This window comes from Octopus sinensis, linkage group LG12 (genome assembly GCF_006345805.1).
Source record: "Octopus sinensis linkage group LG12, ASM634580v1, whole genome shotgun sequence".
Classification (NCBI taxonomy): Eukaryota; Metazoa; Mollusca; class Cephalopoda; order Octopoda; family Octopodidae; genus Octopus; species Octopus sinensis.
Window position 1 is genome coordinate 59,596,914 of NC_043008.1, and position 22,032 is coordinate 59,618,945.

General features: G+C 30.5%; 1 long non-coding RNA gene across 1 annotated transcript; it reads left to right on the top strand.

Moving 5' to 3' along the window:
* Nucleotides 1–689: 689 nt before the first annotated feature.
* Nucleotides 690–20,510, top strand: LOC118765652. The gene is made up of 3 exons (XR_005001517.1): nt 690–799; nt 6,508–6,510; nt 20,471–20,510. It is a non-coding gene; the product is annotated as an uncharacterized LOC118765652 (long non-coding RNA).
* Nucleotides 20,511–22,032: the final 1,522 nt, after the last annotated feature.

Below are 22,032 nucleotides of genomic sequence, written 5' to 3' on the forward strand. Positions count from 1 at the left end.
TTAAGCTTATTTAAGACCTACTATCTAAGGTATGTATTTAATAGACAAAATATGACCATTCACAAGCATAAAAATAAAAATAATCCTAAAATTCTTATTCATAAATATTTTGGTTAGACGGTTATTTTTATTTATTTTTTTGCTTTGTCATTTGTACATTTTTATATTGTTGGAGAAAATGTTGTTTGTTTCTACACCTTCAACGCCTTTTCTTCAACCATGAAACTAGAATTGGACATATTAATTCATTTATAAACACCAAAATAGATGATGCTAGTAAGGATTAATATACATCAATTACTGAGGGTAGTGGGCTTACACATACTAACACAGAAAGAAGTAGCAAGGCTAAAATTTTAAACCTTATAGCTTGTGATCTACTAAACTGACCATACCATTGAAATTAACCAGTTTATTAACAACCCAGCTGAGACCACCACTAATTCTATGACACATAACTGTTTTAAAGTAATTAAAATTAAAATTTAAAATTTCATGTTAATTTATGTTCCAAATATCAGACATTAGTTATTTTACTAAATCCATTATTTTAAAAATTAAGGGAAATAAAAACAATGTACATCAGTAGAAGTATGGTAACAAGGGTGTTAAGCTATATTTTTCCATAAATATACACACAAACACACACACATATATATATATATGTATATATACAGAACACATGTCTACCCAAGTCATGATCAGCCAAGGGTGACACTAGAGTAGGATTTTTTAATAATAGATATACCTTCACCTCTCTACTGAGCATATTAAATTCAAAGTGTGTGTAACTAGATATGTGTGTGTGTGTAGATATTTACTATATATTGAACACACTGCATTTGATAAATAACTGTTCTTTATTTGTAGACAAACAATACTAACAATGGTTTCATGCAGAATGAATTTCCACAATTTTCAAGCAATCCACTTAAATATGAAGGCAATTACCAGCATTTTTAAGAGGGTCACATGAAAATTGTAGAAACTCTTACCACATGAAACCATTGGTAACATTGTTGATGCTTGCCTAGAAAACACAAGCTGGCTTGGCCAAAGCTCAAAACATTTTCAGATTATTTAAACTTTCATACTTCAAATAGTTCTACAAAATATTCTAAGATCGCTGTGCTTGTATTATGATAGAAAAAATATGCATTTTAGATATGTAACAATGTAACACAGGCATCAGTTTCCTTGTAGAGTTTATATGGATGTGTGTGCGTACATATATATATATTAAAATTAGGGAACTTATTTCTGAGTCCACAGGAGAGAGAAGTTCGATTTAGTACTAAAATGAATTACTCACTGTATTATATCCATATATATATATAGATAGGTTTAAGAGACAGAATCACCCTGAAGCAGCTCAATCACCATTGAACGACATTATCCACGATAAGTACATATAGGACTAAATATTGATTTGCTTGAGGGTGATTCTGTCTCTTAAACTTATCTATATATATACATATATATATAAAGATAGTATTGGAGATTTTATGCTTTATTTAAATCTATCAATAGTGCACAGTGCAAGAGGTTCTCTGGCACAGTGAAAGGAATACACTTAGCTTAACAACACACACAGACATCTAGACATACATACACACACACACATATACATACACACATATACATACATACACCTATACATACATATATATATACATATACACATGCACATATATATATTATAAATATGTATATATATACATATATACAAAACATACATGCATATATACATACACATATATATATATATGATACATAAAATTTAATTTAACCATGACTTTTAGATTAAAAAAAAATATTTTTTTAATTATTTTTTGTTACTTTTAATGTTATTAACCTTTTGTTTTTCCAGAGTATTCTATTGAATTGCTTTGCTATAAACAACAACTGAAATATCTAGATTTGTTGGACAACTTAAACAAAGTCACTATCTACAAAAAAAGAAAAACTACTTTTACTTCTAAAAAATACACAAAAATACAAACACATTTTCTTAAATCAAAATAAATTTAGAGTTAACCACTAAGAAATCTGAAGACGTTCATGAAACAATCTTTGGGGAGTTTTTTGCTTTTTTTTTTTCAATATTTGTGGAGGGGGTTAGGATTTTTATTTTGTTCTTTTTCAGGTTTTCTTTATTTCTTCCAAGGTTTTTGTTCGCTTTTTTTTTCTTTTCTTAAAGTTTGTTCTTTGAAATTTGTCGTCTTGCAAGTTATTGTAATAATAATCCATACCATGTTTCCATAGCCAAAGAGACTTAGCTGCCAGTTATATTAAAAGCACTTGGAGAAGAAGGGCTATTCTCCTGGACTATAGAGCAAGCTCCACTACAAAACAAACTGTTCTGTTCAGAGCCAATGCAAAACTGAATTTGTAGGAATTGAAACGATAATAGGAAGTTATTAGTCTTCTTTGGTATTCAAATTTCACAATGGACAAGCAATGTTTTTAAAGTTTCAGTTTCTAGAATTTTTTTTTCTTTCTCTGTTTTTACCTCTTTACTACAAACCAAAGAAAAATCAAAACTTAATCCCACACTTCTCCTGCCAGCTCAGTATGCTGGTATTTAAGAAATAGTCTAACAAAAATTCAAAAATAAAAACAAGTCAATATACGAATAGACTAAACATAAATATAACAGCATTGAATAAATTGATGATCTGAAAGCTAATTAATTAATTAATTACATCGTTAAACATAGACTAGCTAGTACTGAACATTATTACATTGATCAGTCATTACCGTATTTAACAACGGCTTTGCTAAACAGATACAGTGTACATGGGTGCATTTGTGTCAGTGTGCATGGCTTACATGTGTGTAACACGCGTGAACTGAGAATTGCATTTAGCTCTCCTAGGTTAAGCATACGATTCAAAACTAGTCACAAATATATTTAATTAATATTCACTACTTTGCCCTAGGCACTGGGTCAATTTCAGGAAGTTGAGGTATAACAATAGTCAAATTGAATTGATGAATCTCTTACTAAAACTTGTACAATTAACACTAGCAGAGTGAACTTTTATCTGAGTACCATAAGTGATACAGTAAAGTGTTTTAATCAAGCATTCTACTGTCTTGGCCATCTCTACAATCTTTGTGTAAAATTATAGTGAAATTTTGGACAAGCTATCACTTGAAATATATACATACGTCTATCTATCTATCTATCTATATATATATATATATATATATATATATACATACATATATATATAAACATACATACATACACAGATAGATAGATAGACAGATGGATAGATAGATAGACAGATGGATAGATAGATGGATAGATAGATATATAGATGGATAGATAGATAATAGATAGATGGATAGATAGATATATAGATGGATAGATAGATAGATAGATAATAGATAGATGGATAGATAGATAGATAGATAGATAGATAGATAGATAGATAGATAGATAGATAGATAGATAGATAGATAGATGGATAGATAGATGGATAGATAGATGGATAGATAGATAATAGATAGATAGATAGGTAGATAGGTAGATAGACAGATAATTATCTAGGCTGATAGGTTAAAGTACACTCATGTTAAAGCCTATATAAACGAGTACATCCATATTTTAAGCATGTTTGTAACTCTAAAAGCATTAAAGTCTACCAACTTCCCATGTATAGATGTAGAATTTTGAAAAACAAAAAAAAAACTTAAAATAAAAAATAAACAACAAAAAGAAACAAAATAATTCAATTTCTCTTTTTTTTTAATGTTTTCTTGGTACTTTGACAAAAAAAGGGGGATTTAAATAAAATGGAACAAAAAGACAGAAAAAAAAATTAAATTTTTTTTGTTTTTGCTCTTCGTTTTGTTTTTGTTTCACAAAAATTATCAGGTTGTTTCTTTATTTGTTGTTGTTGTTGTAGTTATTATTTGTAAATTCTTCAGTAAAAAAGAATTTTACCAACGTTCTTGTTTGTCGAATAAAAAAAAAAAAACAGAACAAACAAAAACAAACAAATCTAATCATCACAGCCAAGGTATTATGGATGGAAGCTGTGGAAATTTCGGATAAAAATGATGCAAAATACTTTACAAGTAAATAAACTTGAAGTAAATTTTAAGAATGAAAACAAAAAAAATATATTTATATGTATGTAATATATAAATTGTGAAGGAAGAGTAAGATTTGTTTTGCTTTTGTTTTTGTTTTTTGTTGTTACTGATTTGTATTATTTTATTTTATTTTATTTTTTAATCAGACTTCCTCAACTTTGAAATAAATACTGCCTTTTTCTTCTTTTTCTTTTTCAGACATTTCAAAAACAAAATCCCACAAAAGAAAAAAAAAAAAATCAAATTTGAAAATACAAAAGAAATTCAAAGAAAAAAAAATGACAGAGGAATAAAAATTAATCAAACAAGAATAAAAATTATATGCATATATGCGTATGTATATGCATATATATATATATATATATATATATATATATATATATATATATATATATATATATATGCATATGTATGTGTATATATATATATGCATATATATACATATGCATATATATACATATGTATGTGTGTATATATATGCATATATATACATATGCATATATATACATATGTGTATGTATATATATATATATATATATATATATATATATATATATATATATATACACATATATAATATATATGTATATGTACATATATCTATATATATGCATATGTACACATATGCATATATATATATATATATATATATATATATATATATACCGATATATATATAAATGCATAAGTATATATACATATAAGTACATAGATATATATGTGTATATTTGTTATAACATTAGCATGCATTACAAACTTATGGCTGACAAAACATTGAACTTTTTCTATATTTTTTTTTTTTAATTTTTAAAATTTTTTTGTAGACACAAAGACACAGTTATATATACCAGGGAGGAGGAGGAGGGGTGAGATTGTGTGACTGAAGTCCAGGCCCTTTCTCCAAAAAAGGGGACATAATGTTGCGTAAGAGAAGTGACTTAGCTTCAACCGGGAAATGAAAATGAGTTCATGAACTCATTATTGCTGAGAGCTTACTTTTACCTCTACTACGAAGCTTGTCACTAGGATACGACAGTTCATAATAATAATAATAATAATAATAATGGTTTCAAATTTTGCCACAAGGACAGCCAACTTTTGTGGGGAGGGGGGATAAGTTGATTACATCAACCCCCCCAGTGCTCAACTGGTACCCCTATTTTATCAACTCCCAAAAGGATGAAAAGCAATGTCGACCATGGCAGAATTTGAACTCGGACCCTAAAGACAGGTGAAATGCCACTATGCATTTTGCCTGGCATGCTAATGCTTCTCCCAGCTTGCCACATTTGTAGCAGTAGCAGTAGTAGTAGTATAGTAGTAGTAGTAGTAGTAGTAGTAGTGGTAATCCTTTCTAGTGGAGGCATAAAGCCTCAAATTTGGGGGTAGAGATTAAGTCGATTAGTTCGACTCCCAGTACACAAATGGTACTCAATTTATCGACCCCTCAAAGGTTGAAAGGCAAAGTTGAGCTTGGTGGAATTTGAACTCAGAACATAGCAGCAAACAAAATACTGCTAAGCATTTTGCCCAGCAAGCTAACGACTATGCCAGCTCGCCACCCTTGTTAATAATAATAATAACAATAGTTTCTGATTTTGGTACAAGGCTAGCAATTTTTGCTCCCTACACTTGACTGGCACGTTATTGTATCAACCTCAGGGGAATAAAAACTAAACTTTACTTTGGCAAGATTTGAACACAGAACTAATGAATGCTGCAAAGTTTTTTTGCCTGATGCACTAATGATTCCGCCAGTTTGCCGCCTTCATAATAATAATAATTAGAATAACAACAATGGTTTCTGATTCAGGCAGAGGCCAGAATTTTCAGCAGCGAGGATTGGGGAGGAACGGCTGACTATTTTGATCTCGGTGCTTGTCTACTGCTTTATCTAAATGACACCAGAAGGATGAAAAGCAAAATTCATCCTCGGCAGGACATGAACTCAGGATGTTTAAACGAGTTGGAACAAATAGTGCTCCAATGATTTTTGTCAACCCACCACCCTAATAATAACAATAATACTAATAACATTAAGACAAGAAACTTCAGCTTTATAGAAAGGAAATGTGAGATTGCAGCATTCATGCCTTTCCTAAACGGTTTGAAGACTCACTCGGTTCACCAAATGCTCACCACCACAGATGACTTTTGTTTTTTCCCTGCCGCATAAATAATTTGGGGCATCAGCCTGATGCCCTACATATATTTTGAAGAAGAGAAAGCAGAAGGTGTGACAATAATGCCTTTCCCCGTTAACAGCAGTAGAATCAAATACCGTACTGTACACTTCATTTGCCGAGAACTTACTGACACATCAGGACTCCCACTACAACAACAGTAACAATGATGATTTTAAATTTCGGCACAAGGCCAGCAATTTTAGGGGGGAAGGAGACAGTCGTTTACACTGAACCCCAGTACTTAACTGGTACTTTATTTTATAGACCCTGAACTCAGAACATAAAAGAGCCAGACAAAATACTGCTGAGTATTTTGTCTGATGCTCAAATGATTCTGTTAGCTCACTGCCTTATATAAGAATAACATTAATAATAATAATAATAATAATAATAATAATAATAATAATACATTTGACAAGGAACCATTACACAGATACGATACAAGGCTACAGATTTATAAAAGACGAACAGATTGCAACATTCATATAGTTACCAAGAAACATCAGTTGGGTAAGTGAAAATAGCTCCCATAATTAAAAATAATTGCTTCTAAATTAGGTATAAGGCCAGCAATTTTGAGTGGTTGGGGAGGAACTAGTCAATAATATCGATCCTAGTATTTGACAGGTACTTTATCTTATTGGCCCTGAAGAGACGAAAGGCAAAGTTGGTGCCCAGCAGGAATTGAACTCAGAATGAAGAGCATTGGAAAAAAATAACCCAAAATATGTTGTGCAACACTTTAATGATTCTACTAGCTCACCACTATAATAATAATTCTGAAATCTTATGGGGAGGGGCTAGTCAATTACATCAACCCCAATGCTCAACTGGTACCTATTTCTTCGACCCCGAAACGATGAAAGGCAAAGTCAACCTGAGCAGATTTCAAATTCAGAACGTAAAGACAGAAATCCCGCTAAGCAATTTTTGTCCCTCATGCTTATGATTCTGCCAGGTCAATGCCTCAATAATAATAATAATAATAATTTCAAATTTTTGCCACAAGGGCAGCTTGGGGGAGGTAGGGATGAATCGATTACATCGACCCCAGTGTTCAACTGGTACTTATTTTATCGACCCCGAAACGATGAACGGCAAAGTCAACCTGAGCAGATTTCAAACTCAGAACGTAAAGACAGGCAAAGTCGACCTCGGCGCAATTAGAACTCAGAATGTAATGACAGACGAAATGCCACTAAGCATTCGGCCCAGCATGCTAACGATTCTGCCAGCTCACCACCTTAATAATAACGATAATAATTAAAAAATTATAATTTCAAATTTTGGCACAAGGCCAGAAATTTCAGGGGTAGTGTAATAATAATAAGAATAATTAAAGTTGTTAGTAAATTAGGCACAAGGTGAGCAATTTCTGAAAGGAGTGGGTAAGTTAATAGTATCAACCCCAGTTTTTGACAGCTGCTTTATTTTATCAATCCCCAGATTAAAGTTCGGCGAGATCTGATTCTAGAACATAAAGATTATAAATCTTGCCTACAACAATAAACAAATATTTACTTCTTACATTTTAAAAGGCCATTTTTACATTTCGAAATTGTAAATTTAAAAACAAAAAAAAAAAAAATTTTTTCAAACATAATGGAAAAGAAAAACTATTAATTTGTTAAAAAAAAAAAAGAATTTCTTTTTCAAAAGTGATTTAAAAAGGTAATTTTTAAAAAAAGAGTGAGTGTGGCCAGATCTAGCACCAGACCCACAACCCATTAAGATGGGTAACAATTTATGTCATCGAAAAACAAATTTTAAAAGAAAAAAAAAAATGGCTAAAGAAAGAAGATATGAAAGGTATTATGGGAGAATAGTAAGCTTTAAGTTTCACTTACCCAACATCATGTCACTCAGATATTTTTTACAGAAATGCATTACAAGGGATGCACAAAGCCTTTTTTTTGTTTTTGTTTTTTTGTACATATTTCATGTTTGTTTAGGAGATTTTGGGTAGGGTTTGGAAGAGGGGGAATACTTGTAGAACAAAAATATTTATAAAGAGAAAGGGATGTACAGTGGAGTATAGGTTGTTTAGTTGGTGACTTAAGATTAGATATTCACATATTTAGAAACACAGACACAGGAAGGTATGTATATATATACATATATACATCCACACTAATACGCATGCATATATATATATATATATATATATATATATATATACATATACACACACACATATCTCAATTGTGAGTGAACAAAGTAGATTAAAATTATCAATTACACTAAATAATAATAATAATAATCCTTTCTATTAAAGGCACAAGTCCTGAAATTTGTGGAGAGGGGACTAGTCGATTCCATCGGCCCCAGTACTTGACTGGTTCTTATTTTATCAACCATGAAAGGTAAAGTCAACCTTGGTGGTATTTGAACTCAGAATGTGAAGTTGAAACATTAAAAATATATTTTTTTTTACTGCACATACACAGCATTTGCAGAGAAGAATTTTAACCCCTAATTATTACTGTTACATATTTCATGGACAGTCCCCAACATCAAGACATGAATAAAAGATGGTGCTGGGCTTGCTGAAAGGGCTCCAATAATTCTTAATAATTATTTCTATTACAGGCGCAAAGCCTAAAAAATTTGTAGGGGGCTACCAGTCATTTACACTGACCCCAATGCTCAACTGGTACTTGTTTTATTGACCTCTGAAAGGATGAAAGGCAAAGTCGACCCCGGTGTCATTTGAACTCAGAATGGAAAACTGGAAGAAATGCTACTAAGCATTTACTCCAGTGTCCTAACACTTCTGCCATCTCACTGCCTTGACTAGTTCTTAATAATAAAAATATTTTTACTTGCGCACCTGAATAAAGTGCAAATTTGTGAAGGAGCAGAGAGGTAGATATAATCAGTTGAATTAATCCGTGTGTATTACTGGTATATATTTTAGTGACCTTTGAATGTGTGAAAAGGCAAAAATTTTCTCATAGACAAGAAATGATTTAAGTTTACTTCAGCAATTTTTTTCCTTTTTTTTTCAAGTTGGAAGAAGCTAAACTAAATACAAAAATGCATTTAGTACGGTATGTTTTGGTCTTGGACATTTACACAACCTAATAATAATAATAATAATAATAATTATAATAATAATTAATAGTAATAATAATAACAACAGCAACAACAAAATTACCAGCCATCACATTAACATGCAAAGCAATTTGTGAATATCTATCCTTTAAGAGTCACACCATATCAAGAAAAACATTTTTATATTTGAAAAAAAAAAAAAATACAAAAATCTGGCAAAGAAAATTTTAAAAAAAGGACCAAACACAGGAAGACAATTTGATTTAAAAAAAAAAAAGAAGAGGGGCAGGGATAGAAAAAAAATATTAAAAGTATGAAAAAAATATAATTTTAGCTGTTAGAGTTTTAAAAACTATACAGTTGGCATTTAGTCTCTTGTGCAACAAGTTGGAAACTCTTCGACAAATGGCCATTTGGCTTCTTATTAAAAGCGCTCAACACAGATTAATAGTAGGAGTGGTTAATACTATCGAGTAAACCAATAATCTATTTTCAGGTGTCACCCTTGATTTCACTTGCTTGCTTTTTTTGATCAATCTCTCTCGCTTTCTTTCTCTCTCTCTCACTCTTTCTCTCTCGCTCGCTCTCTCTATCTATCTATCTCACATGCTGGTCACAGTTTATCTTCCCTCGGAATTCCTCAACAACACTTTATTTTTGACTTTTCACAATACTCCCGAACAATGATGTAGAGATGGCTGGATGCAGTTTTTTGGTGGCTGCCTGCTTTGCAATTTTTAACCCTCTTAAAGCTGCCCTGTCGTTTCACAGCAGCTAGGGAGCAAGGGGGAGGAGAAATAAATTGATAATAAAAGGTTACGATAAGGGACTAAACACCAAAACAATAAGAGGCAATGAATGAACACGAGATTGGAGGCTTGTTCATTCCTAATTATACATATTGTATGTATATACACAAACACTCACACATATATACATGCACACACATGTATATATATATATATATATAAATATATACATATATATATATGTATATATACACACACATACACACATGTGTATATATATACATATATATATACACACATACACACACATATATATACATACATATATGAAAGGAGGGAAGAAAGACACAAAAACAAACTAAAGATCTTTTGGAACTGCCTCTTATTGTAGTGTATTTAATTCAGTCAGATTTAAAGACTAGCACCCATAATACGATGAACAAAGCAGAATTTAAAGTAGTATTCAAGTTCATTATTTGTTTTAAAAATGTTTATATATATATATCACATCATTTCTACTGCCAGTCGATATAGCAGCTTCTCTTTCAATGGAAAAAAAAAATGCTTCTTTTTTTTTTAAACAAGACAGAAAACAAAAAAAAATGTTTACATCTGTGTCAGTGTGTTTGTATGTATGTGTGTATATAAATATATATGTATGTGTGGATGTGTGGGTTTTTGTTAGTTTTTAACAGTGGTCATCTCAGCTGTTTAATCAACTGAAATGCTTGAGTACTCTGCAGACATAGGGTCAAAGAAGCTTGAAGTGGAATTGTCTCAGAATTCCCATGATTGCAAAGTGAACTCTTCTTAGCCACTTGGTTATGCATGCATCTATAATACATACATATATATATAACATATATATATAACATATATATATATACATATATATATACACACATACATACACACAGACACATATATATGAAAATAAAAATAATCGAAAAGAATTAGCAACTCAAAACATAGACAAGTAAACAACAGACATTTGGTTAACACACACACACACACATATATATATTACATATAGCTAAATTAATATACGGATAAATTAGGTTACTCAGTGGAAGAAATTGATAAAGTTGGTTCTCCAAAAATAGGTATGAATTTAGTAACTCTTCAAAATGGTAACAGTTTTGTTGGACATGTTTTGGGAAAAGTATAAGAAAAGCAAATTCCGCAATAAATGTGTAATTTCACTTTAATTGACCCCTGAAATAACTTTTACTTTTAATGGTTTATAGTAGGGATTTAGTTAAATGGCCACAATAATAATGTAATGTACCTGGCGTTAGGTAACCGATGTGGTTATTCAGATGTGTCATATGATATGTAACGATGGCTCATGCTATACAATAGCTACACACACCTGTGATAGGAACAGCATTTGTAAAATAAAATTTGATAGGAATGGTATTTTGCTGTCATCCCAGAAGACTACACAGATAGATATAATTACAACTTAGGGTGTCTTCTGCACAAGTAAACAAGAGAAGTAAATATGATAGAGAGATATTCAACCACACGAACCTGAACGCTGATGAGAGTTTGAGGAACTCTCCTGGCTCCCTGAAGTAAAACGTTACCAGACAAAACGCTTAAAAGTGTCCATTTTGAACAATGATTTGGAGGGAAAAATTATAAGTTTTGTATCACATAACATATGTTACTCCACAAGACGAACACAACTATTCCTCAAATTTTTGAATAGCTGAAGAATAAAAAAAAAAATACAAGGGAGATAAATCTTATCACCACCACAGATGGTAAGCAACATTTATATATATATATATATATATATATATACATAAATAATTTCAATTTATTTTCCTGTGGAGTAATTTAATATTGGAAAGGATTTTCATAGTTTCATGCAGTTGATCCCTATTATAGAAACATACTGGCATGAAAAAAATCATAAAGAAATTGTTTTTAGCATTAACTATTGTCAACCTTAAAATAAAAAAAGATAGTAACACTTCTATTCTCCAAGAGAACTAAGTAGTGTAATACAAGAAGTATAACTGTGTGAATAGCTGATTAAATTGCCACCACATGCATGTCAGGTATTGATCTGTACGTATTACAGATTGATAGCAAAATCTGCAGCAAACTCAAAATAAGGATTTAGCCTTGCACTACCTTATTTTCCAAGAACCACAAGGGTCATTTCCTAACCAAATTCTTAATATTACTGACGTCAATTAGTACTCATACAGAGAAACTCAGTATATAAATATATATTTGTAAAAACAAAATTCTGCAATGTATACATACGTTTTTTTTTCTTTTATTAAAAGTAAGGGGATAAATAAAGGGGAACCGAAGGGCGACAAAAAAGGATATAGACGGGATTTCTTTAAAAAAATTAAGGAACCGTTACCATTTTGAAGAAAACATTTTTCTTTCAAAAATAATTTTTAAAATATGAAAAAACACAACAAAAAACATGTTCTTAATTTTTTTCTTTTTTGTGTTTTTTTTTCCAATCAGAACATTAAAATTTCTGTGAAAAATGGAATGCTGTTCATATTTGTTAGTAGGAATAAGATTTTGTTCGGACTTTAGATTCACTTTGAAGTGTGCTCACATGCATGTATGTGTGTGCATGCATGCACACATATATATATAATATATATATATATATATATGTATGTATGTATGTATGTATGTATGTATAAACACCTTCTACCCAACTTACAACTGACAGGTCTTAAATCGATCTGGTCATATGTTGGATTTATATTTTTCAACACTATTTCCATTCAAACGCAACAGATGATTGAAAGCGATTGAGTGATAGAGTGTGGCATGTAGTGGAGGCCTGGGTCTGAAAGAGGCCTGCATTACCAGATGCTGCCAGTTATTGTACGTGCAGCTGCCCAACGTCTGAAAAATTGATTCTGTTTATTTTATTATTTCCTTACTTTTTGTGGTCACAAGTGCGGATTGTCGTAAGCCGCATAGGTTGTAAGTCAAGAAGATGTATACATACATATACATACATATATATATATATATATATATATATATATACATAGACACAAATACACACATGCATGCATATACACACAAACATACATGGTTAAAGTAACTTTCTTTTATAGACGAAGACATAAAAAAAAATAGGACAAGTTTGAAAATAGCTAATTCCTAATGAAAGAGAAGCTGTGCAGCTAGAATCTTTAAATTACAACAACATTTAAGATTTTGGTAATATTATCACAGATATTTTTTTTCTTTCTTTCCCACCGAGCAGATTCCCAGGTGGTGGTGATGGTGGAGGAGGGGAATAGTTTTGTGAAAAAAAAAAAAGAAATGCAACGGTAGAACTGCATGATGTGACAGTCTTGTTATTGATTCTTGTCACTGATGGTCATTTTGTCTGACTTCATGGCATAAGAGAGAGGGTGAGCTGGGAATTCTCCCTGGAATGAAAAACGCCAATACCAGTTGGTAACAATAAATACTTTCATGGTTAGTTAGTTACTTGGTGTAAGAAAAAAAAAAAAATTGATTTCACCTTTTTTGTTAATAGTTTTTTTTTTTTTTTTGCTTTAACCATCAGTGACATTATGTGCAAGATATATATATGCACGTGTATATTATATATATATATATATGTATATATATAGACAGATACATTTTATATAAACTTTCCTTTTTTGTTTTTAAAATCCAATATCATCATGATCATCATTATCATCATCATCATCATCCTCATCATCATCATTATCATCTTCATCTTCAACATGAAACCTTCCACAAAAGGAGAGAAGGTTTTTTGGTCTGTAAATAGCATCTCGTCATCTCATACTCGACTGCCAACCCAAAGGAGGAGAAGGAGGAGGAGGAGCAGTTGGGGAGAGGGAGGCAGTACTTGATGTAGATCTTGGCAAATCTTCATACAAAAATATATTCAACTCCAGCATTTATTTACAATGATTTTACACTTTACCGGTAGTTTCTGATCTTAACAATTTCATATTTACGTTGTTATTGTTTAATTTTTAAAATCCAGATGTTAATATATTATAGATAGATATATAGTTTTTTCTTTTTTTTTTTGGTTCTTTTCGTTTTTACTGGTTGTTACAATTTTTTTTTTATTATTTTGGTTTAATTTGTTTTGTTTGTTGTTTAAGTTTTTACAAATTTTTCTGGTTGTTCGCATGTTTTGTTTTTAGTTTTGTTGTTTGTATGTTTTTTGTTTTGTTTCATTCAATTTTTCAACCCAAATTTGGCCTCATTTATAAAACGTCAACGGAATTAATATTCGTTTGAATCGAATAAGCTAATTAAATTAGGCGCTGATGTTATAGGCCATTGAAAACCCTTTTTTAACAAGGATGTTGTTACAGAAAAAAAAAAAAAAAAAGGCAGGAAGGAGTGAAGAAGAAAGAAGGAGGGACTAGAATTTTTGGAAGGAAAGTCTTATATTAACACCAGAAACCAAATATTTCATGAAACAAAAGATTGAAACAGTTTCATAACATACATTCAGAAAGAAAAAAAAAATTTTTCTTTTTTGTTCTTTTTAATATTGCGATCTACAAAAGAATATATCTGATGGGCTGACAAATTCAAGATAAAGTAGTGTGTTTAGTCTGGAATTATGACAGAACACAACCTTAATAGATCTGATAAGTTAAGTTACCCACACATGTGTCGAATGCCCAGAAATATAACAGAAATAGTAATTAATCGTTAATTGGTTTACTTGGTCGTTAACATGTAAATGAGGTTGTTTCTTCCAGTCCATCCTTGTTTTTCCCCATTACTGGTCAGTGTCGCTTAAGAAAAAGAAATCTATTATTCTTCAAGAGAACACATATCCCTATATTTTTTACTTTTGTTCTTTTAAATAATTACACTTTGTAAATAAATTTACAATGCAAAAACTAAAACGGAATTTTGATAGATGTTGGTAAATATTCTTTAAACTAATATGTATATGCATTTATGTGTAAACACACACAGATACATATATATCATATATATCTATACACATAGATATAGATATAGATAGATAGATAGATAGATAGATAGATATAGATAGATAGATAGAGACAGACAGATAGATCTACAGAGAGGGAGGGAGAGCGAAAAATACATAAATGTGTGTATTATATATACATATGCATACATACATGAATAATATAATACCCACACACACACACATATGTATATATATATATGTGTGTGTGTATGTGTGAGCTTGTATGCATGTACATATATATAATCATTATAATTATCCTAATTACTGTTAAGATATTTACTACTACTACTACTACTACTACTAAATGTTTAACTCTATGCAGACATTTATCTCATCAGATACACAACTATATTCTTCGACTTAAGTAATTAATAGAAAATGGAAAACATGAATTTTAAACTTCACAAGAATGAAAGAAAAAGAACCAAAAATAATAATAATAATAATAATAATAATAATAATTGAACAGTTAACGTTAAATCTCTAGTTTACCAATGGCACACAGTATAATTTACATATACATCTCTATTTGATGATGTGTGTGTGTGTGTTTATGTAAGTATGTACGTAAAATATATGGCGGATAGAATGGGCAAGAGAACAAATAAATAATAGCTTAAAAGCTTGCCGTTAGAAAATAGAATTTAAAACTTCTGTTGAATATTGCGAAAATATATTTTGGCCGACCAGAATCTTACCAACAAGTGACACAATAACAACTATTCAAGATTTCGCAAGTGACACCGGCAAATGCAGAAAAATTGAATTTCATCCAAATTTTACAGAAAAACTGATTGTGATATTGCTTTGGTGATTAAATCACTTATGACGATGTTTATAATTATTATTATCGGTATTATTTGTAGCAGTAGTAATAATAGTATTAGTAGCGTTTGCTAAGTGATTCAGTTTGTGTTGTTTCTGTTTAAAAATGGGGCAAGTTTCTGGCTATTTCACCTGTTGCTTTACAAGACTGGAAGGCCATAATCACATTTGTCCGCTATTATTTAATTAGAGTTTGGAGGAATTTTAAGATTTGTAGAATCATTCAGGAAATCAATAAAAGAAATGGTATTATTTTAATCAAGAAGAGATTGTCAAAAGTTTTGCCTCACTTTTAAGAGACATTTGAGAATTTTCTTTGAAAATAACATACATATGCACACACACTTGAGTGAAATATATTCTGATCTAGACATATATGCATTCATATATATATATATATATATATATATATATATATATATATGTACACTAACACACATATAGGTATGTGTATGTGTGTGTGCATGTGAGCTCAATAAAAGAGAATAGAAAGAATATGTAAATCAAAGCTAAAATCTTTAAGTCAAAAACATAAATTTTTCCATTTTCTATATTACTACAAGAAAAATGACAATTTCATACATATCATACACACACACACACACACACACACACATATATGTATATATATATATATATAGTTTGTTCAAAGAGGCATACAGAATCCTTCTCTATACATATGCACACACAAATTCATCACAAACACTACACGTAAGATAAATTTTGACTAATTTTGCATAATTCTCATGCTTCTTTGTAATTAATTAAAAATGTTCACAGTTAATAGCATTTCTGCTTAATGCATACTGATTGTTAGAATGGTTAAATAGAGTTCAGATCTGTTGGTATAAAAGAAGCATGATTCATATATAGAAAGTCAGTATTAAATATCTATCATGTAGTATGTAATTATATATCAATACACATGCCCATATAGGTTTATATGCCTATGGCCCAGCACTCCGTCGGTTATGACGAGTATTCCAATTGATTCAATCAACAGAACAGCCTGTTTGTGAAATGAATGTGCAAGTGGCTGAGCATTCCACAGACATGGACACTCTTAACATAATTCTCAGGGGAATCCAGCATGATACAGAATGTGACAAAGCTGGGCCTTTGAATAAGAGCTACAACACATTTTTGTCAAGTGAGTGGATTGAAGCAACGTGAAATAAAGTGTCTTGCTCAGAGACACAACGCGCAGTCGGGATTCGAACTAACGACATCACAGCAATGAGCTGAATATCATAGCCGCTAAACCACACACCTTCACTGTATGTGTATACACAGAGGTATAAGTACACATATAGTCAATTGTTCTTGCTATGAAATCTCCACTGGTGAAGCTTTCTTTCTTCCTTAACAGCTATGCCCTTTGTAGAGAGAATCAAAATAGCTAAAACTGGAATAATCATACATACACATAGACAGACACACATACATCACAGACACAGTAAACCTATATATATATATATATATAAGAAACAAGTTTTTAAAAAATAGTGGTCATTAAATATAAAGGAAAAATATGAAATGACCATTAATTTAACTTATTTCTTATTTCATTCTGTGTGAAAACCAGTTTGTCTGAGCGCATCCATGGATTTACAATATAGAATTGTGATGAACCATAACCCTGAACCCAAACAAAAGATTACCTGGAGTTTTTCACTAATCTAAGTAATATTGTTAGCCTGGTGAGCCAACAGAGAGATTATGAAATATTTAACCTAGATTGATAATCAATCACTATTTGTTCTATATATAAATATGTATAGTTCTATATATGTAGTTTTATATATATGACTTAACATAGCTGAAGAATTGTGTAATACTTTTAAGTAGAGAGTAGATATATATTTACTTTTATAAGGCAAAGGTTAAGAGTGACTTCGAAGTCTCAGCTTGCTCACCTTTATCAGACCGTCTACTGACCAATGAACAGGCCAGAACTTCAAAGTCACAGGAAATGTTTTCCTTGCAAAAGTTTATACAAACACACACACACAAAAAAAAAAAGAACTAATATAATATGAAACAGAATAATATGAAAATAATATGAACCAAAAGATAACATAAGTACATAAAAACAAAAGAAAAAAAAACAGAGAAATGTGTTCCCAATCAAGATCGTTAATTAAAGCTGACCAAGTTTTTTTTTTTTTTTTTTGTACAACATCCATGTTACCACCACGTTTAAGAAAATGTTTTAAATCGTAAGACTCCTGCATGAAAAAAGAAAACTCATAAAAATAAAGATTTTTACTCTCAAGTTGTTATCACAGCTAAATTGTGATTGAATTCTTCAATCCTTGTCATCTCATTGGTTGAGACAGTTACTTAGTTTAACTCGTTAAGCATGACATTACAGCAATGATGTGCAATACCTAATTGGTCTTTGCAAGTTGGTAACAACACCACCAAAAGAAAAAAAAAAACGTGTGTGTATGTATATATTTTATATATATATATATATATATATATATATATATATATATATATAATGTATGTATGTATACACACACATACATATATATATATACATGTACATATACATACACATATAGACATGTACATATTCACATATGCATATGTATATACATATATATATATTGCATGCATATATATAAATATACATGTATATAGTGTATGTACGTATTTATATATACACACATGTGTATATATGTATATAGTATATATGTATATAGTGTATATATATATATAATATATATATATATATATATACATGCATATACACACATATGTGTATGTATATATATATATATATATATATATATATATATATATATATATATATATATACTTACATGTATAGATAGAGATAAATTAATTAACAAAACACCAGCAGCAGCAACAACAGCAGCAACAGCAGCAGTGGCAGCAGCACTGCCTGTGACCTTTTTTTGGTAACATACAGTCCAGTTTCTTCAGATAATATGTACACTCAAAAATGTGTTTTCCTCTTCTTGTCTTTTAAGAGTAATTCAATCAGTAAAGAAACAAAACAAAACAAATAAAAAAAAGAGTTCAAAAAGAGAGAGAGAGAGAGAGGGCAAGAAGGTAGATTTAAGAGGCAAGGGTGTGGGGGAGAAATGAAGGATGGAGGAGAGAATGAGAAATAAAAGAGAGAGGAAAAAAAAAAGGGTCTGCCAATACATTTTTTAAACAAAAAAATGTTGATTTTGTTGTTTACAAAAAGAAAAACCGTTAAGGGTCACCTATGTTCGTCAAAAAAAAAAATTGTTCTCCGTTGTTTTTTTTTCTCAGATTGAAAATAAGATGAGATTTTTAGATATTATGTATACACCCACCCACACATATATTCAAACACAAATACACACATATACATACATATATATATACATACATATATGTGTATATACATATATATATATATATATATATATATATATATTATATATATATATATACATACATACATACATACATACATACATACATACATAAAATTAAAAAGGGAGCATTTGGAAATATCAGCAGTTAGATTAATTGATAGCTTATATAATAATCAGATCACTGAAGAATATTAAAACAAAACAAAAATAATTTAGATAAAAAATGTAATACCAAATATACCATGAAATACATACATAATATCATTACAATGATATTTAAACTTTAAGCTTGATTTTTTAAAATATCATATAGCTATCTATTAGAATACTAAGTATATTTTTTGACTTAGTTTCATATCACACCCAGTTTAGTGAGAGCGGAGTTTTAATTTAGATTTAGTAGATTGGAAACTAAATGAAGACTTCTGTATTTAATATATATATATAACGTTTAATCTATGGATTGTTTCTTTATACACTATACCCTGGACATTTTGTTATTTTATACACTATACTGTGGACACCTTATAATCTTTAACACTGTTAAATCAATATTTATTAGTAAGTATGACTATACCTTTTAATATGTATATATATATATATTTCTCATATACTTTTATAGATTTACATAATTTGTCGCACATATATGTATATTATATTTTTAATATTTTGAAATTTTTAGTATTGTTTTGATATTGACTATTTTCAGTATTGCTTCGGTATTGAACTTTTTAATGAGAGATGCATTAAATATATTATTAATTACTCCTTTTGGCTCGGCTTATACTGTAATGTTTTTTGAATTGTCGAATCTATCTCATTTTTCATCCTTAATTTTTAAAATATTTAAATATTTATATTTATATATATACTGTAACATACAAGAGGCTTCATAAATATATATACAGGATTTATTTGCAAGCTACAATAAGTTTCATGCCTTTGATAATACAATAGTCAGATGAGATTGTATAGTATGATATATCTTATCAGGCAACCATTCAGGCTTGTCGGCATAGTGTACTATCAGAGGTATGAAATTTATAGTAGCTCACATTTAAATCCTGTGTATATTAAATGATATTTATCCCTCACTGGATGGAATACTTTTTTTGTTGATCCTACCAACAATAGAACAGTACACTATATATATATATATAAAGAAAGTGTGTGTGTGTGTGTGTGTGTGTGTGTGTGTGTGTGTGTGTGTGTGTGTATAAGTTTGGGTATGTGTGTATGTATGCCTGGGAGTCCTTGTCTTGACACTGGGTGATAATTATAAAAGAGCATACTGTTGTTTATTTTGAATCTTTTGTGGAAACATATCAGGCCCTGGTGAAATATTACCTAGCAAAGAAACAAGTGAAGGTTGGTGCCAGGAAGGGCATCCGGCCATAGAAAATCTACCTCAACAAACTCTGTCTGACCCGTGCAAGCATGGAAAAGTGGACATTTAAAAAATATGGTGGAATATATCGAATTCATAAATTTACAAATAAAATCCTTATTCATAAACGACAAATAAATATAAAAAATAAAATTCAGTTAAATAGGCAACTGTTCAGAGAATGTTAAATCAAACTTTGGGTGGTACCACTAAAATATGTTATATACTAGAAGAAAGTTTGGGTTTAGAGGGGGGGCAGGTAATGAACCTTCTTGAAGATGCAATAGGTGTGTGTATGTATATGTATATATATATATATATATATATATAAAGTATGTATATCTGAAATCCTTAAAGGAATCCAATTTGGCTACTCTCACACCTGAATCCTTCACCTTTAATGACCCGTTTGTTTTGATTTTTTTTTTCTACTTAGCTTATTTTTTCTTGTCTTTGTTTTGTTTCTCATTTTGGGTGACTGAAATTCAGGTTTTTAAGTTACAATTTACAAGCCAAAAGACAAAAAAGAAAAGGAAGAACCTTGCACCTCTCTTTCACAAAAAAAAAAGCGGGAACAGAAACAGGTACATTTTATTTGATAGTGTTTTCAATATTTTCTATATTTCCTTGCAGCTGATATTTTGCTTTTTCTGTATTTTAACCTTCTAGTTTTTTTTTTTTTTTTTTTTATATCCTTAATCTTTTTTTACAAATCAACAAAGAATGTTGCTAGGTGACCCTTATACAATGTCCATCACAGTAAACCCCAGTAGAATGATATATGAGAAAATGACTAGCAGCATTATGCTAAACAGAACACACTCCACCGGATGACTAGCTTGCTTTCTCTCTGGTCACTCTAAATACTCTATACCTAAATCATCATCATCATCATCATCATTTAGTGTCCGCTTTCCATGCTAGCATGGGTTGGACGGTTCAACTGGGGTCTGGGAGGCCAGAAGGCTGCACCAGACTCCAGTCTGATCTGGCAAATGTTTCTACGGCTGAATGCCCTTCCTAACGCCAACCACTCCGTGAGTGTAGTGGGTGCTTTTTACATGCCAGACGGGGCTGGCAAACGGCCATACTTTAAACATACATGTATACTTGTAACATGTGTACATCCACATGATCACAAAATCATGGTTTCAATTCACGGACCAGGCAGTGTGTTATGTTCTTGAGCAAAAGATTTAATCTCGTCGTTCTACAATCACTTGGATATCGGATATGTGGCCGCTCATGCGTCTGTACAAGACAAGCAATGTCAGTTAGGAGAGATAGAGGTAGCTCAAGTACCGCACGAGATAAACAAATAATCTGGGCAGATTGTTCAGCA